The sequence below is a fragment of the Tympanuchus pallidicinctus genome, unplaced genomic scaffold, assembly GCF_026119805.1.
Source record: "Tympanuchus pallidicinctus isolate F22 unplaced genomic scaffold, pur_lepc_1.0 scaffold17, whole genome shotgun sequence".
Lineage (NCBI taxonomy): Eukaryota > Metazoa > Chordata > Aves > Galliformes > Phasianidae > Tympanuchus > Tympanuchus pallidicinctus.
Genome location: NW_026294690.1, coordinates 19,644,476 through 19,668,906, shown reverse-complemented (window position 1 = coordinate 19,668,906; position 24,431 = coordinate 19,644,476). Strand labels below are relative to the sequence as shown.

The 24,431-nt window shown below is 49.3% G+C and overlaps 1 long non-coding RNA gene and 1 pseudogene across 2 annotated transcripts; both read right to left on the bottom strand.

Moving 5' to 3' along the window:
- Positions 1 to 112: 112 nt before the first annotated feature.
- LOC128078424 (uncharacterized) lies at positions 113 to 1,632 on the bottom strand. 2 transcript variants are annotated; one of them, XR_008205648.1, is made up of 4 exons: positions 1,607 to 1,632; positions 812 to 882; positions 305 to 444; positions 113 to 213 (listed from the first exon to the last, which is right to left on the bottom strand). It is a non-coding gene; the product is annotated as an uncharacterized LOC128078424 (long non-coding RNA). The 2 variants fall into 2 exon arrangements; XR_008205647.1 differs by lacking the exon at positions 1,607 to 1,632 and having other exon boundaries at positions 812 to 1,482.
- Positions 1,633 to 5,727: 4,095 nt separating this feature from the next.
- Positions 5,728 to 16,759, bottom strand: LOC128078651 (ras GTPase-activating-like protein IQGAP1; annotated as a pseudogene).
- Between the last annotated feature and the right edge of the window lie 7,672 nt (positions 16,760 to 24,431).

Here is a 24,431-nt window from a genome sequence, read left to right as displayed (position 1 = left end):
TCTGCAGAAGGGATAGACAAGGAAGGAAGCCAAAATACTCATCAATACTGAACTTATACTGCAATTCAGGAACCTCACAAGCAACCTGAAAAAAGCGTCTTTATTCACAGAGCTGCTCAGCTCCTTACCTTCAGAAGCTCATCCTCGCCAGCATCAGGAAACTTGTCATGCCGGGAGTCTTTCAGTACCTTGGCGATGAAACGCATCCCGTAACTTCGAAGGAAATAAAAGGCAAGTGAGAATTCCTCACGGATGAACCCACTATTAACTGCTGCAGGATAACGCGGTGACACACCAGACTTACGGGATTTGGTCAGCTGAACAACGATGGCAGACAGGAACTTGTCTGTCACTGCCTTCACATCTCGGATTGAGGCATCCAGGTGCGTCCTCACCTCACCGTGATTAAGAGCTTGTTCAGGTGCAACATCGTACGGCAACTTGCTATTTGGAAAAGTCAGATGTGAAGGTGAGCACTCCTCAGCCTAATATACTTTTGTCAGTGCCAGGCAGAATTTTTGGCTTGACACACAAACAGATCCACGCTCACCTGGCTGCAAAGAGCTGCACGTTCACTTTCGTTAGAATTCTAGCACTGAAAGAGCAAAGGACTTCTCACGTCCTCTGCTGTCCCTGCAGCAGTCGCTGTGAGAACAGGCCCAGCTAACTCTGAACTGTATCTTTCTGTACCACATGCAGACACGCTCTCTAGAGTCAAGAAGGTCACCTGCGATACGCAGTAGTACCTCAGGTCGCAAATAAATCAGTGAAAACACAAGCTGCACATTGCAGTGTTAAGATAGTAACTCACGCAGCGTGCTGCGCTGGGACAGTTGTCTTTTACTTCATAGCATTGCTTTTCCACCACTTCCCTTGAAGTGCCTTAAAAACAAAACAAATACAACCAACAACAGAACCCTCAAAATCTGGTGAACATCAAGCACTGGAAGAAACACAGAACTCTGACTGGGGACGGATGGGAGCCCATCAAGACTTTATAGACACAGATTAAAGGGAGGACAGGGACAGATGACGTAGCGGGGGATCTACAGGCCAACCAACCAGGATGACCACGTGGATGAAACCTTCTCATGGGCAGACAGGAACAGCTGCATGCTGTGATTCTATGAACACGGCCTGTGTTGACAAGGACCACAATGCTCATCTCGTTCCAACCCCCCGCTGCGTGCAGGTTCACCAACCGCCAGCCCAGGCTGCCCAGAGCCACATCCAGCCAGGCCTTGAACGCCTCCAGGGATGGGGCATCCACAGCCTCCTTGGGCAGCCTGCCCGAGTTGTGGGCAGAGATTGGCTTGGTAGAGTAAGAGCTACGGTATCTGTATCTATGAGTTAACACAGAAGAAATGCTTTGGGGCTTTTCTTGGCCTATCTCTTCATGAGATTCACTTCTAATAGGCTCAACACCCCTGTCACAAGATGATCTTTATACCTTTCAGAAGAAAGCCATCTCGAGCTGATGGAAAAAAGCCGGTATCCATTGGACAGATGCATGCAATGAATCCAGGGATGGTTTGGAACGATTAATAGAGCAATGCAAAGCAGCTGAGCAACTTTCAGAAAAAACCAGTAGCAACAGCTTCCATACCCGGCCTCACCATTCTGAGATCCCATCTGGTTCACCCAGCACTTGTAAACATCCACTGGATCCGTTCTGACGTTGAGCGATTCGTCCTCAATTATTTCCTTCACAACTGGGGCCAAGATCTGCCTCAGTGCGTTCTGACCACGGGCACCACGGTTGAAAGAGCGCATCTCAAAAATACAGAGGAAACAAAGGGAGTTCTACACAGGCACAACTATTTTCTTTCAGTATTTCAACAAGTAAGCAATCAGCAACAAAAGCCATTCACAGCATGCCGCTATGGGAAATCCAGCAGCAGAGAATAAAGCATATACATGCACTTTCCTGAACTACTACTCCAAGAAAAGATAACAATTAAACAAACCTTTTAGACGTTACCTGTTGGAGGGCACATACCATCCTCATACTTAAAAGCATCAAAAAAGGCATGACTGCCTCCAACATTATATGTATTTGCTATTCCTAGCAAGTTGTGAAGCTCCGTATCAGCCAGAAGTCATAAACACCAAACTCCTAAGTGCCAATCAACTCCATTATGCCGACAGACAGCCAGAATCCTTAAGCCTGACAGCCAGTAAAAAACCCAAACCAGACAGCATCTGATTTTCAGCCTCCTCATCAGTTTTGGAAAACAGTGACCTTCGCGTCAGCTTCACTCTGGCCTGTAAAGCCCAAGCTCGCAGTCTGCGCCAAGTCCTTCTTACTAGACAGCAGAGAACTTAGATGGGAATGAATCTTAGGAAAGCACTGCAGCAGATCAAAAATAGTGCCTCCCTGAGCAAGAAAGCATTGGCTAAAGAAAAATGGCTTTAATCCTAAAGAACAAAGGTAATTCCTCCTCCTTCCAGGTTACAGAAAGGACTGACGTGAAACAGCATGAGCAGAAGGCAGGGACAGTTCAGCATTATCAGCTAATGAGCACGGGACATCACACAACAACAGCTGCAATTTTAGCAGCGGCCCAAACTCAGGCAACAGCAAGGCTGTGTCCTACGCTACAACGTACTTGATCTCTTCCTGCAATGCTGTTTGCAACAGCCGCAACAGCAGAGATTCCTCTCTCTGACTGGATGCGTAGTTATGCAGCGTGAAGATGGCTGAATCCATGAACCCTGCGGGTTTGTTTTGAGGCATCTGCAAAAGCAGCTTGGCCAAGTACGTTGGAGTAGTCTAAAACAAGAAGAAAAAGTACTTAGTGCACGTGTATAATCAATGACTATTAAGATGTTGTCATTATGAAATAAACAAGAGAGTTTGACAAAGCAGACTAAGCTAACAAAAGGAGAATAAATAGAAGGCTTACCCCTATCCTGGGCTCACTTACAAAACTCCAGCAGAGCAGATCTCCAGACGAGATCCTTCCCCACTGGTAGCCAGCTCTTAAACAGGTCTAGGAGGGCTGTAGCCTGGCTGCACCCCTTCCAGCAGCACAGCTGCATTGCCTTCACCTGTGCTCCTCTGCCTGACTCACTGCTCGCCTCAGGTGATCAATCAGAGGTTCAGGCCATGACTCAGCAGTTCCCATACAGCACGTGTCCACAAAAGCCAACACCACAAAGACAGACAGCGCCTCAACACTGCAGAGCATAAGCACAGACTGTTCCAATACACGTAAGCATCTACGACAAGAGCAGTGAATGAAAAGCTGCATACCTCAAGTAGAAAAAGGTGCTGACAGCCTTCCAGCTTTTCCCTCTCCTCTTTGCTCAAAGCTTTCAAACCTCCCTTTTGCTCGTTCAGCGTCATCACGTCACAGAGCTGTTCCTTGTTCTCCTTGCTAAGATTTTTGCTATGAGAAACAACATCCTGCAAAGAACACAGAGGGACAGATTCCACATTTAAATAACACGCAATATGGGAAAAAGCTGCACGATAGCACTTCCTTTTGTGTGGATAAGGCAGTCAAGGTACATCAGGAGATCATGAAGTGAAACATTATCTGTTGTAGCAGCGATTTCTGTCTTGTCCCCACATTCCAGAATTGGTTGAGAACCTACAAGGACTAATTGCTTTGAGCAGGGACTACTGTCAGAGCTGGTAGCGTTCTGAAGATGCTTGAAAATGCCTTTCTTTCTCAACTGTGCTTGAAGCCCCAAGCCCTGTTTCCATTTTGCTGACTCCCTGCCTCCACCGCTCTGATAACTATGATACTTTTTGCTGCCAGCATCAGCCCAAGAGCTGGAGCCTCCTTTGGAACTGAACTTTACTGCTGCCATGGTTCAGATTTTACACAAGGTCAAGCCTAGCACCACGCTATTCAGGACCAAAGGAAAAGGTGACTGTAACTTCAGCTTGAGTTAAAAAAAGGCACCGCTGTATCAGCAACGTTGTTCTTGTGTGCAATCAATCGTCAGCAAAGTGACAGAGGGGGCTTCCATCAGCCAACCAACACCAAGCAGCCTGAGCACATTTCCTGCTCCAAAATCACCTCCCCCTTCTGATACAGCACACAAAACGTGAGAAGAAATTGAGGTGTGCAAGTCCATGACTCACGTAACCACAAGTGAAGAGACAAACACTTCTCAGAGCCTTCAAGCATACCATCTATTGCTTTCCCTTGGTCCCGAGTGGGTTTTTTTCTGGTGCTTTGTTTTTAAAACACTTGAAGCCTTGATGTTTCTGCTGCAGTTCTCTTTCTAGGGATACATAGTAATAAGTGGAACAGTTAGGAACTTACTGGGAGGAAAACCTGTAACTCTGGGGGAAATACTTCCCACTGCATCTGAGTAAGTGAGATCCAGGCTCAGAAGGTCCTCATGCTAACTGCCATTGGCCTCAATTCACTCTCCTAGTCTCCCAGCACTGCATTTCCTACCTACAGTGTCACTCTGTTCTTCACTAGCAGTCCAATCTTGAGGTCCATGAGATTGAGGTCATTTTCAAGCTGTTGATTAGATCGGACCAAGGTCACAGCTTCCTCACACAGTTTCATTAGCTCCAGCTCCTCCTGAAAATCTGGGTCCGATCGAGCAAGTGAACCAATTTCCCAACCACAGCCGTAGGTGGGTTTTCAGCATTAACTAAAAACAAGAGACAAAACAGCAGAGGACAGGAAACAAATTAATGCATGCGTTACCTCTGTGCAGACAGCATGTCAAGCAGCAGCCAGTCCAGGATCAAATTAACACCAATGGGCTTGAATAACTCCTGACAGCATCCGGAACTTCTGGCATGGAATAAATCAGGACAGAAGTCAACGCTACAGGATGAAGTCAGTATCAGCTTAGGGGAGTCCACCTTGCTGAACTTACCCCAAAGATCAGCGCTCCTATTTCCCAGCAGCAAAAGTACTACCGTGAACCAAGTTTGCACAGAATCACAGAATGTCAGGAATTGGAAGGGACCTCCAAAGAGCACCTCGTCCAATCCCCCTGCTGGGGCAGGATCACCTAGATTAGGGCACACAGGAACATGTCCAGGTAGCTGCTGAATGTCTCCACAGGAGATCCCACAACCTCTTTGGGCAGCCCATCCCAGTGTTCTGTTACCCTTGCCGTGAAGAAGTTTTTCCTCTTATTTATGTGGGACCTCCTATGCTCCAGCTTGCACACACTGCCCCTTGTCCTATCACTGGATGTCACTGAGAAGAGCTTGCCTTCGTCCTCCTCACACTCACTATTCACACATTTATAAACATCAACGAGGTCACTCCTCAGTCTCCTCCAAGCTAAAGAGACCCAGCTTTCTCAGCCTTTCCTCACAGGGAGATGCTCCACTCATCAGGGCAGAGTAGAGGGGAAAGAGCACCTCTCCACCTCCTATCCGTACTCTTCCTCATACACCCCACGATGCCCTCTTGGCCACGAGAGCACAGTGCTGGCTCATGCTGCTCCTACCGCCCACCAGGATCCCCCGATCCCTTTCTCCTACGCTGCTCTCCAACAGCTCAGCCCCCAACCTATACTGGTACTCAGGTTGCTCTTGCCCAGATGCAAGACTCCACACCTGCCCTTGTTCTTTCTCATTCCGTTTCTCCCCACCCAACTCTCCAGGTCTCGCTGGAAGGCAGCACAGCCTTTTGCTGTGTCAGCCACTCTGCCCAGTTTTGTGTCATCAGCAAACTTGCTGACAGCGCATTCCACTCCCTCAGCCAGAGGGAATTTTTCCTTCAGCCACCTACCTGCCTACCTATCTACTCTTTGCACCACTTCACCCCAACTGATTTTCATAGCTCTCTTCCTGTTGCAGATCTCACTAACAGTATTTTTCTGCAAATAGAGATTCAAAGCATATTAGCTTTATTCTTTTGGCCACACTTACTGAGGGTTTTGTAGTCTTCTCCTGCTTTGTTTCCTCGGATAAAAGCTTGTACTTGTAGAACGTCAGCCACTTAAACTTGTTAAGGGCAGAGTAAAAAAAAAAAAAGTGTCAGATACTGAATTCATTTCACAATCTCTTATGTGGTCTCTGAAAGATTGCAGGTGATCTCTGTAACGCCTTCTGCCTTGATACATCCTGGCCAGTGACTGAATCTACAGGAAAGAATCCCAAAGCAGGTCAGATAAAAGTCTTCTCCACAAATATTGCCACCAAAAATGTTAACAAAACAAACAAACAAACAAAAACAAACATAGCATTTGCTACCTTCACTTCTTGGTCCTTGTGTGCTCGTCAGTAATCCAAACGGATTTGATATGCCTTCCTCTGTTTATAGCCACGCCACTGGGACTGAAAACACACACAAGAAAAAGGCGACTTTTCAAAGTGAAGAGCACTAATTTACTATTTGATGCTTCTTTCTGCTGCTCAGTTTCCACTTCCCTTTGGCTGAATAAAATGTAACACAGACATGCTCATCTTACAAGACATGCCGTAAGAGATATGCAGTGCAGCCTTAACTATTTCTTCCACCACCAGCTGTCGTTGTGAGGGACTTAGCAGCACCCCCCACCAAGGGCAAAACACAGCTAGAGAACAAATGACTAAAACTAAACAACCAAAAGCACCATCCATTGCACAATTCTCAAGGCCATCTTCAAGTCTCCAAACCCACGGACTCATGGGAAGAGGGAGAGAAGTAATTTATACATAGTGATTCCCAGGGAGAAGGAAACGCCTTCCAATACTTTGCAAAACGAAGATAATTGTGCGTGGCAACTGCTTGACTTGAACAAAACCAGTCAGTAAGCGTGCGTGTGGAGAGCGACTGACAAGTACAAGCTTCAGACAGAATCAGGGGATTTCATACCTGCATGCAAGCGATGGCTGGAACTTGCTTCTTCAAAAACCTCATTCTGGAGTTGAATTCCTGACAGACAAGACAGCCTCGACCACAAGCCTGAAGCTTCACCATCAGGTTCTCTTTGGCCAGCCACAACTGCTCTCGCTCGTATGCTGCCGCGACTCCAGATACAGTGCTCTAGATTAGTGTTATGGCAGGAAGAAGAGCCAGGAAGAGAAAAGGGAGATGCAAAAATGACATGTTACACAGCGGCTTCTGTATTCTGCTCAAGAGAAACTTACAAGTTGCTTTTCGGTGAGCAGCAACACCACCGTCTTGTTCTGGTGATCAAGGTGTGCACATTCTCCACAATAGGACAAAGAGGTGCTGACGTGCAAAGTAGACAACGAACAGGGAAATAAGATACAAAGCTTGCTAACTTTACTACCGTGGGGAAACATTACTTCCGAAAGTTGCAATAAGGCCTGAAATAGGGGCAACTTCAACTTCAGAGGAAAAGAGCACGTACTTTACCTGCATCTCCTCCCGTGACAGCTGTGTGTCATTCTGCACAAATTCCGTCGGCTCATCCCATCCTCCCTCTCTGGTCCTCACGTTATGATAATGATGACAGCCTCCTCTCACCCAGTGTTTCACCCGTTCACTGCCACTGCCTCCTGAAAGCAGAAATGCTGCTATGTTGAAAGCAAACACGTGTCTATCTTCCTCACATACAAATACTACAGGAAGGAAATGCATGGAGAGGGCCCTTCCTCCAAGCAATAGAAGGAATGCCTCAGATTCCAATGAACCACCGCAAGAACTACCTAAGCACAATATATTCTACAAGTGGGGAATATTTCACTGCTACCTTTTTCATTTCCTTCCTACCTTTTTTTTCTTTCCGTTAACAAAGACTTCAGTTTACAAGGCAGCCTCAATTTCCTATAACATGAGATTCTAACAAGATACCCAGAACGCAAGACTGCTCCTCACATTGCTCCCCCTCTGCTTTCCATTCTACAGGCAATCATCTCGAATTTACTGCACTAGCAGGTAGCTATTGGGGTTCACCTGTGGCCACTTTTCTCCTTTCGACTTCTGCCAACTCTCGCTGGTATGTCTCTGCACACTCTGCAGCGACTCCGTACAGCCCCACATCTGGTGAGCACAAGGCACTCAGGGTAGGGCTGGTATCTCCGTGACCGACTGCTGCATTCACGGCCAGAATGCCTAAGGAAACTTCAACAACAGGAGGAGGCAGGTTACCTGCACAGTCAGGAGCTCAGTGGCTCACAACAGACTTAAGAGAGCAAGGCACTGTGCCAGTGTACACAAATACCTTCCTGTATTTATGCACAAAAATACTGATTAAAAAAAGACAACTTGGTGTACAACAATCTTTTCAGTACAGTGTGCATCTGTGTATGGCACCGTGTCTGACAGCACTTTTCTTTGTGCTCTTAGTCCTACCATGGTGCTGATTTATCGACGGTATTTCTGTACAACCTTTTCTCCATTCACTCAGCTGTACTCTGACAACAGCTGTAGTCCAGGCAGCTTCTTCTTGCAGAGCCCTGCTACAGCAGACAACTGACTCAGAAAGCACCTTTCCAGTGACTGCACCGTTCCTAGCAAGAATAGCAACCTGAACACAGAACAGGTTATCAACAAGAACAAGATGAGGAAAGAGCTAACCCAGGGCTACTCCAGAACTCTGTTGCAAACACAGTACAAAATCAACCACAGGTATCTCACCCAAGCAGTAAACACGAGATACTGAGCAAATTTTCAGCACTGAGCAAATGTCTGTTCACACACACAGAGGTAGAAGGGTATCTGAACATCTTATTCAGGCTCAAAGAAACAGACTTTAATCCTGCTTTTGACCAAATGTTCTTTGGCACAGTCCACCTGCCAACTGCACTGATTTGTGTTGTTATCTGCACTTAGTGCAAAAAAAATAAAAAGTACTTTGAGAAATACTTCATAGAATTCAGGCAACAGTACAACACAAATGAAAGCTAAGATGCACCACAACTGTGCACATGAACATCCTCTATTGGGTTCACTACCCAACCACAGACAGACACAGTGATCTGCTAATGTCAAACACTTGGACAGAGATTCAATAGGTATCTCTGCCTAGGATGTAACCCAGTCACAACACAACTGAAACAACGACATATCCTTCCAAAAAGATTGAAAGAATTGAAGTTTAAAGGCTGTGACATTCATTGCTGAAAGTAACAACTTCTACACCTACCTGAAGCAAACACTTGTATTTTAATTTCCTTTGCATGTGTACATTTCTTGCTCGCATTCTTTCATTTGGTGACAAATATTTGGTTGACAATGGCATTGAACCACGGTATTTGCCACAATGCTTACATCTCTGTGACTCTTCAGTGTCCCTGTTAGCCTTCTGAATCCCATCCTGAGTTTCATCGAGCCAAAGCACAGCTGTTTCATCCTGAGTGTCCTGAAGAGAATATGATGAGGAAAGCATTCGCAGCATGAGGAAAAGAGTGTCACTGGTTGTGCAAAACAAAACCACCACCTCTGAGCAATTGCAGCTTCAAGGGATACAGGAAGCACTGCAGTATCTTTCTAATCAATTTCAACACAAGGCCATAATGGACATTTGTTACCAGCAGAAGCAACTACAGCATTACCAGGCCAAAACTCTTCTCAGGACAAGGAACTCCCACCAAGAGTTCCAGCAGTGGTATCACTCCAACAGACATCAAGACATCCCAGCGCCAAGCAATCTGCACTGCTCAGTCCTAAAGCTGTATCTGCCAATAGGACGTGCCTTTCCAAGGAGCCCAAAAAAGAAAATCACGGAACAATTTAAGATGGAAAGGGACCTCTGAGCTCAGCTGGTACAAATCCCCTTGCTCCAGCAGGGACACCGAGAGCACATTATCCAGGACAGACCAGATCCAGATGGCTTCTGAACAACTGCAAAGAAAAGACTCCAGTCCCTCTCTGGTCGACCTCTGCTACTGCTCACTTACCTCCACTGCAAAGTGCTGCCTGACGTTTAGATGGAACCACGAACCCCAGTTTGTACTCAATGCCTCTCGTCCTCAACTGCATCCTCACTTCCAGCTTTCGCATTCACTGAAGAGATTCCCTCCAAGCCCTCTCATCTCTAGACTAAAGAGTCTCCTCACCCTCAGCTTTCCTCTCTGGAGAGGTGCTCCAGTCCCTCAGGCACCTCAGTGGCCCTACGCTGGCCTATCTCCAGTACACTCATGTCTGCTGTCTGGGGGGGCAGGGCAGAACTGGACACAGTACACGAGCAGCCTCACCAGTGCCAAGTGCAAGGATCACCTCTCTGCTGAAGCCTTCCAGGCAGCACGAGCACACTGCCCACTCACAGCCACCTGGCTGTCTGCCTACCAGCACTCCTAGCACTTTTCCTGAAAAGCTTTGTTCCGCCGAGGTGGACACAAACAGAGACTAACAGGAGTCCTTTCCCAGTACCAGGCTGCAAGGAGTTGTTCAGGGAAACTTCATGAAGTGGAAATGCACATACAGGAGCAGCAACCAAAAACTGAGGGGGAACTAACACAACAGCAGGCTGCTCTTGTCCCGTCCACAAAGCTTTGCAGATTTCTGTACCAGCAAATCAAAAAGCACTGCATGTACTCCGGGTAAATACAAATGTACAACAGTAAAAGCATCTCTCAAGTCTCTCTTTTAACAGACCATTTGCTGTGGAGTACTGACCACACCGTATCTTACGTTTTGGCTGAAGAAACTCATTAAATAATGTTACACGCAGAAATTGTCCAAGAGACAAGTGTGTAGAACACCCCAAAATACACATAATGAACAATAGTCCAGCAGCTGCCAAGCACAGCTCCTCCACCCCCACTGTTGCTTCCTGGGGGTTACTATGGAAGGAGATCTGAAGAAGCAATTGCCATCCCTCCAATAATCCCTGATGTGCAAACAGAACACAGGAAACACTGACTTCTGACACGGATTAATAATCACCCTGCACAAAGAGCCACTATATTCCAGCATGAAGAGTTCTGTGGCAAGACTGAAAATTAACATTTCCTTACATACCCTCCACGTTACCACTGCTTTGGATTGAAACCTACATCCCTTTAACAAGTTTTATCTGAATGTCCAAGGAGTCCCATGACTGCTTCAGCAATGTAGAAATTCCTGTTGGGGAAGGGTGGCAGACTTAGAAGAACAAACTCTTGCACTGCCATCTCTACCAGCACAGTCATCAATCCCAGGACTGTCAAAGCCGTCTGATCTTTCCCGTGCATTTACTGTCACAGTCCCCCAGCAGGGACACGCGCTGTCACACACTGCAGGGTTAACACTTCTCTCACTGCTCATCACGTGAGAAATCGCATCATACGCCAGATCCCCTGCCTTGTGCTGAACTGCAATCCCTCTCAGTCCCAAGCTACACAAGTCACCAGCTAGTAAGCACGTTGACTCAGGACACAACAGTTCTACCCACAGTGCTGGTCTGTACCACGATCTCACCATCTCTGAAATTGCTGCCACGTTGCAGGGAGGAGCCCTACATTGAGCATATGCCTCAATGAGGTAATTTCACATCAACTGAAGTCACCAATCCAGCCTGGCAGAAGCTTACGTGTACACCAAGAACAACTCCTTATTTCATTCTCACTCAGTAGGAGGAAATGCTTCAGCACAAAATGGGTTCCTGAGGAACATGAACCCTTTCAGGGCCACTGAGGAAGCTGCTCAGTGATCTTCATCACCAGTGCAGTTTTCGGGCACTGCCATCGTGAAGGTTTACACTTAGTCAAAAAAAACAAAGCAAACAAACGTACAAAAAAACACCAATGTTGAACACAGTATCATCTCAGTCTCTATGCTAAAAACTCTGGACGTACGATTAGAGCAATCCATCTCCAGCAGTTCATATCTTGAAGCCCATCTCTGTAGTTCACCAAGATTCACGTGTTATGCCTGCATCTCTCTTTCCTTCATACAGACAGATCCAAACTGGCCAGGTAACATCAGCTGATAGCATGCAGCGTTCACCCTTTCATTTCCAGATCTGTTTCCCAGCTTTTCTCCCAACGTCAGGAATGCCCTCAGTACACAGATGCAAAGGCTTCTTGAGAGGTACTTTTAACTACACCCACCTGTGCTTTCTCTCTCTTAGCCCGAAGCAGTGTGCCCTGATAATGCTGACCTACCTGTGGGGTTACACCCTCCAGGTTTGCTGCAGGAATCTGTAAGCTTGCAGAGTTTTTCTGGTGTCTCCTTCATCCAGCGCCTCGCTGATAAGCCCAACAGCCAAAACTCCTACAGAGAAAGGGATAGAAGAAGAAATACAAGATCCAATCCTTATCCAATCCTTTACCATCATCACGAAACTGTGCTTTGGAAGAAAAGTGCTGTTAGTGCTAAACCAAATACCCGCTGAGAATAGCAACATCTTAATAGCAATCATTTTCTACTAGCAAAGAAAGCAAGACCACTTCTCCACCTTCAAGAAGCCACACATTTTTGGACACAGTAATAAATAAAGGAAAAAGGAGAAAAAAGATCCCTCGGGGAGACCACATGAATGGACACAGGAATGAGTTCTTCAACACGTAGCTCAAATCCACTAGAAGGGAATTATCAAAACCTCAACGGCCAGGGCTAGTAAGTTACAAGCTTGCAAGAATCCTTCAGAATCAGGCTCTTCACACCAAGCTATAGCTTTGCACAGAACGCCATTCAAAAATACACTGCCTTCACTTCTGAAATACCAGCATTTATTGGATGCATGTACTAGGAGCTGTATTACAACAGATAACAGTGGGTGCTGCCAGGGACAGCGAGGACTACAGCTCAACTAACTGAAAACAGACATAAATAGATAGCTTACCGTTAGCTAAATGTGAACAAAGCCTGAGTCACACATGCCAAACCTACAGCAAATCACAAAGTCATTTGGCTTGGAATGGACACCCAGAGATCGTGTGATGCAACGTATATTGAATATTCAATTGTTGCTTGCTGAAAGAAGAACAGTTCAAATCACAGTTGGAGAGTTTACAACAAAGATCTTCCAGAAGAAAGCGAGGAGCTCAGAGTGGATACAACTTGGGTTAAAACACCCAAAGACTGCAGCTTTTTCTTCTGCACGCAGTAGGAGAATCACAGTGTGGAACGTTTTATGGCAGGCACTGCATTTGGACAGAGCAAAGATTAAGGAACAATACACGCTAGGGACACCACAGGAACCAGGATTGCTAAGAAGACCGTACGACTGCTGTAAAAAAGCACCATGTCAAGGACCATTTAACTAACTATGCTTTCTTTAATGACAAGGTCACCTCTGTATTTCACCTAGAAAAGCCCGTTGAGGGCTTTTTGGATTTCAGTCAACTTTTCAGCACCGTTTCTCACAGAATCCTGGACAAAACATCCAACATACGACTAGACAACAATACAATGCAGTGGGTGAATGAGTGGCTGAAGGGTCAGGCCCAAAAAGCCACAGTAAACGAGGTCACATTGGTCTGGCAGTCAGTCACTCCGGGGGTTCCCCAGGGCTCTATTTTAGGGCCAGCTTTCTTAAATGCTTTCATAAAGACTTGGATGTAGGACTAGAAGGTGTTACGAGCAAGCTGACTGACAACACTAAACTGGGAGCAACTGCTGAATCTGTGGAGGGTGAAGAGGCCTTGCATAGAGATCCTGAGAAATTAGAGAGCTGAGCAATCACCAACTGCAAGAAATTGAGTACGAGCAAGTGACAGATTCTGCACCTGGGAAAGGGCAACGCTGGCTATACACACAGACTAAGGGGGGAGATGCTGGAGAGCAGCCACGATGAAAGAGATTGGAGGGTCTTGGTTGACAGTAAGTTGAATACGAGTCAACAGTGCTCCCACGTAGCCAGGAGAGCCAACGGTATTCTGGAGTGCATCAAGCACAGCACCACTAGCAGGTCAAGAGAAGGGGACTGTCCCACCCTACTCTGCACTGTTGTGGCCTCATCCTGAGTACGGTGTACAGTTTGGGTCACTCCAGTAGGAAAAGGACATAAAACTATTAGAAAGTGTCCAAAGGATGGCTACAAAGATGGCGTAGGGTCCAGAGGGGAACACATACGAAGAGCAGCTGAAGTCCTCAGTCCAGAGAAGAGACTGAGCGGAAACTTCGTGGTGCTCTACAGCTTCCCGACCAGGGGGAGCAGAGGGGCAGGCACTGATCGCTCCCTGGCCAACAACAACAGAAGCCAAGGGAACAGCCTGGAGATGTGACAGGGGAGATCTGAGTTGGATTTCTGTTTCCAGTGGTCCCGCACTGGAACTGCCTCCCCCAGGGCAGCGGTCACAGCAATGAGCTTGCCAGAGCTCAAGAAGCATTGGGACAATGCTCTCAGACAGACGGTCTGATTTTTAGGCGGTCCAGAGCCGAGCCAGGACTTGGACTCCATGATCCTCGTGAGTCCCTCCCAACTTGGGATGTCCCGTGATTCCACAAAACTTGTTACCTACACCAGTGCACAGAGGCATACTTCAAGAACAGTATGAAGATCTACAGAAAGCCTTCCTTTCACACGTTATTCAAAGTTACAGCTGGTAGTGGACCAAGACTACCATTAGAATTCTTTCTGTCCTGCACTCTGTTTTTTAAACGCACACCATTCCACTTTTTCTGTGAAGCGGGGCCATTGAATTGTTTTCTAACCGTGGCTTTCAAGAACGCGGTGAAACGTATTCATGTCATTCTGAATTGTCCTTATTCTTCCACATCAATTGTCATCACCTCTAAATGATGTCTACCAAAAATCAGCTCTGTGTACATTTTACATATTCACATATACACATACTAAACGTAGGTTGCACAGGAAAGCACCCAGGTGTGTTCGGAGTATCTTTGCACAGTGATGTCTAGGCCGTAACAGCATGTTTTGTCTCAGCACCACTTGCATTTCCCTCTCAGTATTATCTTAGCCCAGAGAATGCCTTCCTTTTTTCTGTCCTTCATCTGACAACTCCCCGTCACCTGGGCAGACTACGGTACAGACTGCTTGCTTCCTCCTACAGTGTGCACATACACAGTATGCACACCTTTAGGCATGCTGCTCTCCCCATGAGCACTGGGGGAAAGTAGGAAAAAAAAGACCTTTCTTACAAAAACACACACACTACGGTTGACACTACTCCATCTCATGAAGAACAAAGGAAAACACACATAGCAACTTTTGACTCAGGAAAGGGCACAGAGGACAAGCAGTCATTATCCTTGATTAATTAGCCAACAGGGGCAGAAAAAGACTACTCCGTGAAACAACAGTATGTTACAGCTCCTCATTAGAAAGCATTCTTGACTTTGAAACCAAGTTTCAGGACAGTAGAAGGGTACATGTCGCTATGGCTTCAGGACTTCCTCAGACACTACATAAGAAGTATCCATGCACAGGGGCACACAAGAAACTGAACACATTTGCACTGGAACAGGTTGCCCAAGGAGGCTGTGGATGCCCCATCCCTGGAGGCACTCGAGGCCACGCTGGATGTGGCTCTGGGCAGCTTGGTCCGGTGGTTGGCGACCTGCACACAGCAGGGGGGCTGAAACTAGACGATCACTACGGTCCTGTTCAACCCAGGCCATTCTATGATTCTATGAAACACTAACAGGTGAAAGAATTCAAAAGGTTCCTACCAAAACTATGCCATACGACGTCAACTGATGTCATTATAAAATTCTCTGCAATTTATGGTTGATGGTTTGGGTTCTCTGTTGTCTCTATTGTTTCAGGGGTTACAGGGAGTGTTACAAGAAACGAGGAGCTGGACTACATGAACTTCCAGGCTTCTGCTGTGATGCCTCACAAATACAAGGCTGCAAAACTAGAGCTTTGGTGCACGCATGCACATGGCGTGCACTTGTTTGGGTCACGTGATCAGAGGAACTGAAGCCACACAGGAAGCCCGTGTCTATGTGGAGAGCCAGGAAGCAAGGCAGTCAAGATTCCAGGCTCTGACATCACGTTTAAGCCTCTCTAGGTGATAGCCTTTTCAGGGCAACTCAGCTCCACAAGAAGCAGTGGCAAAAGGCAACTATCTCAGGCTATATGAATCCAGCAACAAGATTGTTCATTGGCATGCACCTACTTTTAGCACACCTTATGATCTAGGATCAGTCTAGCACTAATCAAGCAAAACTTACTTTCATGTTCTTCATGCACAGCTAAGTGCACACCATCCACACGGGACTGGATATCATTCCACGTGATAAACTCATTTTCTTCTGCACGCATCTGAGCTTTCAGCTTCATCACATCATCCACACATCTGTCAAAGAACAAAAATCAAAACCAGCAAGTATCACGTCATGAAAAACTGGCCAGGGAACACACAAGACAGCAATGAGAACTAAACACAAAATGGAAGAAGTAACACAAGGGTTAAAACTGACATATACGAAAGAAAGAAGGAATAGGAAAAAGACAAAAGACCGTGAGCAAGGTGGTCAGCTCCAGTGCAAAGCAATCAAGAAAAGCACTGAAACACCACATGACACTTTCAGACAAAAAACACAGGGCAGGAGCTGGCCTGGTGCAATTGAGAACCTCGTAGGGCCACAACATAGCTTTGTTGTGAAACCTTGATAAAGGTCTGAGAGACGGCACTCAGAGCAGATTAGTAAGAAACGGGGAAGGCAAAGACGAGATGCAAGAACCGAGAGAGAATAAATTAATATTGGAGTAAGCAGGGAAAGAACCTGAAGTGTAAGGGGAAGAAAAGAAAACCGAACCTCTTGGGAATGTAAGCAATATCAAAGACGGACAGGAACCTTCAAAACACTCACCTCTGACAGTTCTCATCCTCAGTGTTTGTCAGCCCTGGGACAGCATTGCTCAGTTGTCTCCATACTGCACTCACATCCCCTGAACCCAAAGCCCTGATCATCACAGCCACAGAAGAGAGCATCTCTACAGCAACAGATAATTCTGCATGGCTGAGGTTACCCCGCATACAAAGGGGAATACAGATCAATTACACTTGCTCTGCAAAACTACTGCTAGAGCACCAAGAGATTCAAACAGAATCTCACAGTGCCGAGTAGCTCAAGACTTCAAGATGAAGCATCCCGTCAGAACAGACTAAGCATCAAGGCAGTTCTACCAACACTCAAGACAGGCACATTTAGTGGAACAGACAAGGCAGATTTGGTGATCCATATCAATTCACAGACATCAGAAGGCATTACTGACATCATGGCTTTGTGGCCATGCTCCTTGGGATAAAGATTGGCAGCAAATGCATAAACCTCTGCTAGCTGGGCCTCTGGCTTCATCATTTCTGCCACAGTCTTCTCTGCATCACCCATTCTAATTGCTGCATTAGTTCTGCTCGCTGCTGCCAGCCCCAGCAGTTTGAAGAGGCAGCACATCAAAGAGGCAGCATGACAACAACGGCGGCAGACAGTTGGGCTCCCAGTCATGCAAGCACTTGTACTGCATTCAATAGTAAGAACCTAACCTAAAAAAAACAACCTCATTCCCTTATAGGTTTTCCAATCAGTTATTTACCCAACTAGTCCTGCATTACTGTAAACAACCAGACTACACAAGGCCCTCTTTAAAGTAAGACTCATCTTTAAACCAGTTTACCTGTTGTCTGATTATCAGAGGACTGTCTCAACAACTTCTGCCAAGAAGAAGCCTCAAAACTGTCCATGTTTTCCATCGGTAGTTCATCACAACTTTTCCTTCCAGTATCTACGACTGGTCGGGGCAGCACCAGGCATTCTACAGTGTTCTCTACACCCTACAGTGCTTGCACTTGAACACAGCACCAATGGGAAAATAAACACCAAGCAGCACGGAGAACCAGGAAGGCACTTGGAAGGCAACCTCCTACTTCCTACACCTGCACCATCTCCCTCTTGTCATTTCAACCACCTGTAACCAGATCCCTATCAGCTTTCTTTTCATGTGTTCTAAATTGAACTAATGGCTATTGTACAGCCAGAATTAAACACTGAAAGCTTCTGGGCAGCAGCCAGCCCAGTTCTCAGCACAGCTTTACCAACCACAGAAATCCAGTTGATGCCCGCTGTGCTTTTTCTCTCTTCTGAAACACTGCATCGCTGCAAGAAGCAAGGAGTAAAATCACAGAACCACAGAATTGGGGTTGCAGGGGACCCCCAGTGATCATTGAGTCCAAGCTCCCTGCAAAATGGACTCCCTACAGCGGGCCGCGCAGGTGGGTGTCCAGGAGGGTCTGGAATATCTCCAGACAAGGAGAAGCCACAGCCTCCCTGGGCAGCCTGTTCCAGCGCTCCATCATCCTCGCCGTGAAGAAGATCCTTTGCATTTTGGTGCAGAACTTCCTGTGCTCCAGTTTGTGACCATTTCCCCTTCTCCTGCCCCCACAGATCGCTGACAAGAGGTTGGCCGTGTCCTTTGGACTCCCGCACTTAACAAATACGTAAGCATTAATCAGATCTGCTCTCAGTCTTCTTTCCTCAAGGCTGAACAGACCCAGGTCCCCCAGCCTTTCCAATACTGAGGAGATGCTCCAGGCCCTTTATCATCTTCCTGGCCTTCTGTTGGACTCTCTCCAGGAGATCCTTGTCATTTCTGTACCAGGAAGGGAGCCCAGAACTGGATGCAGTACTGCAGGTGAGGCCTGACCAGGGCAGAGCAGAGTGGGAAAATCACCTCCCTTGCTCAGCTGGCCGCGCTCCTTTTAAAGCACCCAGGATCCCATTGGTCTTCTTGGCCAGCAGGGCACACTGCTGGCTCATGGCCGACCTGTCGTCCACCAGGACCCCCAGGTCCTTCTCTGCAGAGCTCCTCTCCAGCCAGTCACGTCCCAGCCTGTACTGATACTTGCGGCCATTCCTTCCCAGGTGCAAGGCTCAACACTTGCTTTTGTTCCACCTCATCTGGTTTGTTTCTGCCCAGCTCCCCAGCCTGAATGGCAGCACAGGCTTTTGGTGTGCCAACCAAGAGTGAGCACGTTTGTTCTGCCCTGTGCTGGGCTCTCTCTCTCCACCCTGCACATTTGCCTTATTTTGTGCCTTGCTCGATTCAGAACACCCCAAATCTTTATCTCTTCACTCTGCTCTGCAACTTTCTTAGTGGAAGGCAAACAGCTCTTTCACAAGAGGGCTGTAAGTTCAGTAAAGCCAGTACTACAGACAGAAAATACTCAAAGCTTCTACAGCACAAACACAATCTACCTTTCACAACCAGACCCAGCACCAACCCCCGGGAGCACCGCCGCTCACAGCTCTCCAGCCGCACTCTGCGCCGCCGATCACCACCACTGAGCTCAGCCAGTAAACCTGTTCTCAGCCCACCTCATCATCCACTCCTCTATCCCACACTTTCTCAGCTTCATTACCAGGATGTTGTGGGAGACTGTAACAAAACATTGCTGAAGTCAAGGTAGGCGACATCCACTGCAGTACCTGAAATAGTCCCTCCCACTCAGGCTGAAGCCTTGATTTCTGCCAGGCGCGTATTAGGACCAGTCTCCAACACGGGATGAGCGCACTGGAAATTCCAGAGGTGGAGTTTGAGCCAACGGTCCACATCCCTTAAGGAATAACAGAGCAGCAGACAACCCGAGTACACAGTTCTGAAGAAACTTACCCTTGGTTTCAAGAGCGGGCATCTCACCATTCCCAAGTACAGCCACCCAAACAGCACTTCGTGTGGTGATACTCCTAAGCCTTTTCTGTGAGTGGTTCGTGTTCTGACAAGGGCTACAGGCAAACACTTTGTCCATGGTAATTTGGTCTCTGAAACCAATTTTGACAAGTGCTTCTTCAGCATCTGATTGATTCATTCTACTTTCCCTGAAGAAGGAGGATGCCACAGAGTATGGAACTCCCGCTCTATTTCTAAAGTTCTCATCAGCTTCTGTAGGACTTGTGAAGTCAAGAGGCTTCCCTTACCTGAGTCCATATTCTGCACAATCCCACATCTAGAGATTGTGTCGGGATGTAGAGTCCTCAGTGCAGAAGAGACATGGACCTGTTGGATCACATCAGAGGATGGCCACAAAAAAAAACAGAACCAAGGGATCAAACAGCTCTCCTCCAAAGACAGGCTGAGAGAGCTGGGGCTGTTCAGCCCAGAGAAGTGAAGGCTCCAAGGCGACCTGGTAACAGCCTTTCGATACCTAAAGGGAGCTAAAGGAAAGAAGAAGGGAAAACTTAGGTTAGATGTAAGGAAAATGTCTTTTTACAGCAAGGGACAAAGGGAAATGGTTTTAAATTGATGGAGGGGAGATTGAGGTTGGATGTCAGGGGGAAGTTCTGTGCTGTGAGAGCGGTGAGGTGCTGGAACAGCTGCCCAGAGAGGCTGTGATGCCCCGTCCATCCCTGGAGGTGTTCAAGGCCAGGTTGGATGGGGCCCTGGGCAGCCTGGGCTGCTGTGAAACAGGGAGGTTGGTGGCCCTGCGTTGGCGGGGGGCTGGAGACTCGTGGGCCTCGAGGTCCCTTCCAACCCGGGACATTCTGTGATTCTGGGCAGTGGAACAGGCTGCCCAGAGAGGCGGTGGATGCCCTGTCCCTTCCAAGGTGAGGCGGGATCAGGCCCTGGGCAGCCCGATCGAGCTGTGGATGTCCCTGTTCCTTGTGGGAAGTCAGACTAGATCATCACAAACAGTCCCTTCCGACTCTAAGGAGTCTATGGCATGATACCTGAAGCAGTGAGGCACGATGACACAAAGGACATCGATGGCCTGGTGAGCAATCAGGGCAGGCGGGGAAGCCTGCGTGCTCAACAGCACCAGGGAAACTCACCAAGCAGTCCAACCAGGAAGATTCATGTCGGCCACAGAGCCTCTCAGTGCCGGCCCCAGCATTCAGCACACCAGAGGTATTGCTGCATCGCACTGCTGGGTGCCACGGCTGCAGGGGGGCAGGGATGGAAGGAAGAGGGCTGGGAGGTTGGGTGGCATCCAGACTGGGAAACTGACAGCATCCCCTGACGGCTGGAATGGAGATATCTGCGGTGATCCAGACACAGCGCTCCAGCAGAGGACGGCCCTTTGTTTCCTATCAATACAAAGCCACATCTGCCAGCACGACTGAAAGAGCCCTGAGAGCCTGGGGGGGTCGGCCACAAGGCGCTCGCAGAGCCGAGCCCTGACACCTGTTGCTGCCGACCAATTCCTAAGGGAGATCTGGGAGAGAACCAGGCCAACCAGGAACTGAATCCTTGTGCTCAGTATTCTCGAGCAGCGCAGAGCGGACGGCGCTGGGTGAGGATGAAGCAAACGGCCGCTGGGGCCCGGGGGTTTCCTGCAGCTCAGCTCCCAGCCGCAACCACGCACCTCGCTCTATCGCCAGCCACGGAGCTCATGGGGCTGCAAGGACAAAGGGCAGGGAGCAGGGCGAGCCCTGGGGACCAACCCCCATTGCATCTCCAAGGGAGCTGCCCACAGCCGGCCCAAAACCCACCCGCATACAAGCGATGTGTAAACAAGGGGTTCCTGCCACTCCAGCGTCCGCCCCACAGATTGCACAGCGCTGCAACCACTAACCAGAGGAGCCCCAGAAACCCTTCGACCCCATTGAGCCGCAAAACAGAAGGAGATCCAACGAGACGCGGAACGGAATTGAAATGCGTGCCCTCAAACAACACTCAGCACAGGTGGAATGAATGCGTGGCACAGGAGACGCAGAGGGGACACGGGCAGAGGACACAGGGAGGACGTGAGGACACAGAGGGAACGTGTCATAAAATGGGCTGCGGCAACGTGGGAGCAGACGGAGTGAGTTTGGAGGCCCATGTTGGAGATCCCACAATGAGAATCACGAAAGAGGGAACAGAGACGTCACAAGAAGGTGTTGAGCTTAGAAAGAGTTGCAGAGGAACTCTGCAGAACACAGAATCCCTTTACAGAACAGTGCATCAGCTCCAGGCATTTCTGGAGTCGCAACGCTCAGTCACCCAACCAGCGTCACCTTGGGGCTGACTGAAGCATTCCCAAAACAGATGAGAGCAAAAGAAAGGAACGTCCATCAGTCCCTCCGTTACCAGTTCAGAGAAAGGCAGAGAACCCCTTGACTGCCCTCAGAGAACAAGTGGAAGGCATCAGAAGCAGAGGCAGAGCTGACAGAGCTACCGTAAACCAGCTGACAATCCCCACAGAAAGGCAGAGACCAAAACCCCAACAGCCATCAAGAAAGAATCGCTGACCTCTTCCCACGAACCAGAGCTCACCCAGCAATCCACAGGAGGCATCTCCAGGAAGAAACCCTGCCTGTGGGGCTGCCAGCCCTTAAGATGATATGAGGGAGGGGTGGAGCCAGGCTCAGCCCCATCTGCCCCACGGCTGCATTGCTTCCACCTGTGCAGGCAGGGCTGCACCCCTCACCAGGTGCTCCATCACTGCTTCAGGCTGTGATCTCAAAGTTCCCCTAAAAGCAGGAAGGAAAAAAATCAAGTAAAAAAAAAAAAGTCATGACCGGCGGCCAATTGGGTCTGCCTGTGTGGCAAGGGGAGGTTTATCCACGGACGAGCGAGGACGGTCCACGTACTTTGCTTCCAGTCTGTCCTCAGTGGCAATTGGTGACATTTGTAATAAATAGGGAAGCACAGATTTCAGTGCTGATACAGCGAGGTGCTGAGAAGCTGCACATGCAGCACAAGGGCTGAGATGAGCGGCGTCAATGGAGCGAGTGCTGGCTGCCCAGCTGCCAGGCTCAGCTTACGGCTCCCCAGGGAGAAACGCACGTCATCTCCTCACACAGCAATTAAAGGCCGCTGTGACGTTATTGGAGGGTTTGGTGTCCTCAGGGGGTGACCCTGGCACCTGCCTGTATGGCAGCGTGTGGCCTTTGGGCTCCAACAGCAATCCAAACCCCACAGAAACAGAGAGGGACCCAGAAAGCCCCTCAGTGACCTGGGAGCCACAAGGGCCCCACAGGTGGCACCGCAGGGACCCACAAATGACACCACGGGTACCCACAAATGCCCCACAGGTGGCACTGCAGGGACCCACAAATGACCCACAGCAGCCTGTGACCCACAAGTGACCCACAGGGACCCACAAGTGCCCCGCAAGGGACAAACAACTGAACCACAAGTGCCCCATAAGTCCCCCATAATTGACCCATCAGTGTCCCATAAGTGCCCCACGAGCGTCCTGTCACCAACAAGTGCCCCCCAGTGCCCCACAAGTGACTCAGCATGGACCCACAAGTGAGACACACGGCCCCAGAAGTGCCCCACACAGCAGCCTGGGACCGTTAACTGGCAAAGGGACCAGGAATTGACCCATAAGTACCCCCACAAGTGGGGCAGCAGGGACCCACAAATGACTGATAGCAGCCTGGGCCCTAAAAGTGACACATCAGTGCCCCACAAGCGCCGCATAAGTGACCCACAGGTCCCACATCTGCTCCCACGGCTGCCTTGCTTCCACCTGTGCTCACAGGGCTGCACCCTTCACAAGCTGCTCCAGCACTGCTTCACATGCACTCCCCATACAACTCGCCCACCACCCCATTTTGGGGGCACCGACCCCCACCCCGCTGTCACAGCCGTGCGCCGAGGGCACCATCACCCCACCGCGCACGGCCATCAACTCCTCCCAGCACTCCACGCGCCCCACGGGCAGCCCCCAATGCGCCGAACTGCCGCCGCCTACCACCGAATGCCGGCATCGATCCGGCAGGAAAGTTCTTGCCGTGGTCTCTGCTGCCACCGTGTGGCCAACGCGCGGAACTGCCGCTGCCTGCCGCCGAGTCGCGCCAGCGGCAAAACACATGCGCCCAGAAATGCGGAAGTGCCGATCTAACCGCTCTGCGCAGCTCATCCGCCGCTCTCTATGGTGATTAGTCCTCCGGCTAACAGCGAATATACGCCCGTCACCTTCAAAACAGCAACTGTCTCGAAAAACCACTACGGCTACGGGCAAGCAGCCGATTCCGGACCGCCGGCTCAGCGATAGATTCTCCCCCGCTAATCCAGGATGCCCCTCGTCTATTTCCGCCGTTTGATGCCCGAGCCCACCCAGGAACGGAAACGGACCGGTTCGGCTCACAGCTGCCCCTCAGCGCCTTGTGGCATCCAACTCGCTCGCCTCCCGCTGAACCAGCAAACGTCCCCTTCCAACCCTAGCCCTGCACCGTCCCCCAGCCGTTTAAAAGCCCCCGCAGCAGCAGTGCAACGCTGCTCGTAGGGACTCGGAGGGGCTCGGAGCTGCTCGGAAGGACTCGGAGGGGCGCCAAAGCGGCTCGGAGCGGCACGAAAGTGGCTCAGAGCTGCTCGGAGGGGCTCGGAACGACTCGCAGCGGCTCGGAGCTACTCGGAAGGACTCGGAGCAGCTCGCAGTGGTGCGAAAGCTGCTCGGAGCGGCTCGGAGCTTCTCCGAGAGGCTCGCAGCGGCTCGGACGGGCTTGCAGCGACTCAGATCGGCTTGCAGCTCCTCGGAGGGGCTCGGAACGACTCGGAAGGACTCGGAGCTGCTCGGAAGGACTCGGAGCGGCTTGCAGTTGCTTGGAGGGGCTCGGAGCGATTCGCAGCGGCTCTGGAGATTCTCGATCGCGTTACCGGTGTGCAGCAGCACCGACACGAGCATGTCTCGGGAAAGCAATACATTTGAGCAAATCCGGGCTCTGTAACGCGCTATATATACGCACCGGTTTCTGCCACGCAAGGCGCATACACCAGCCGCG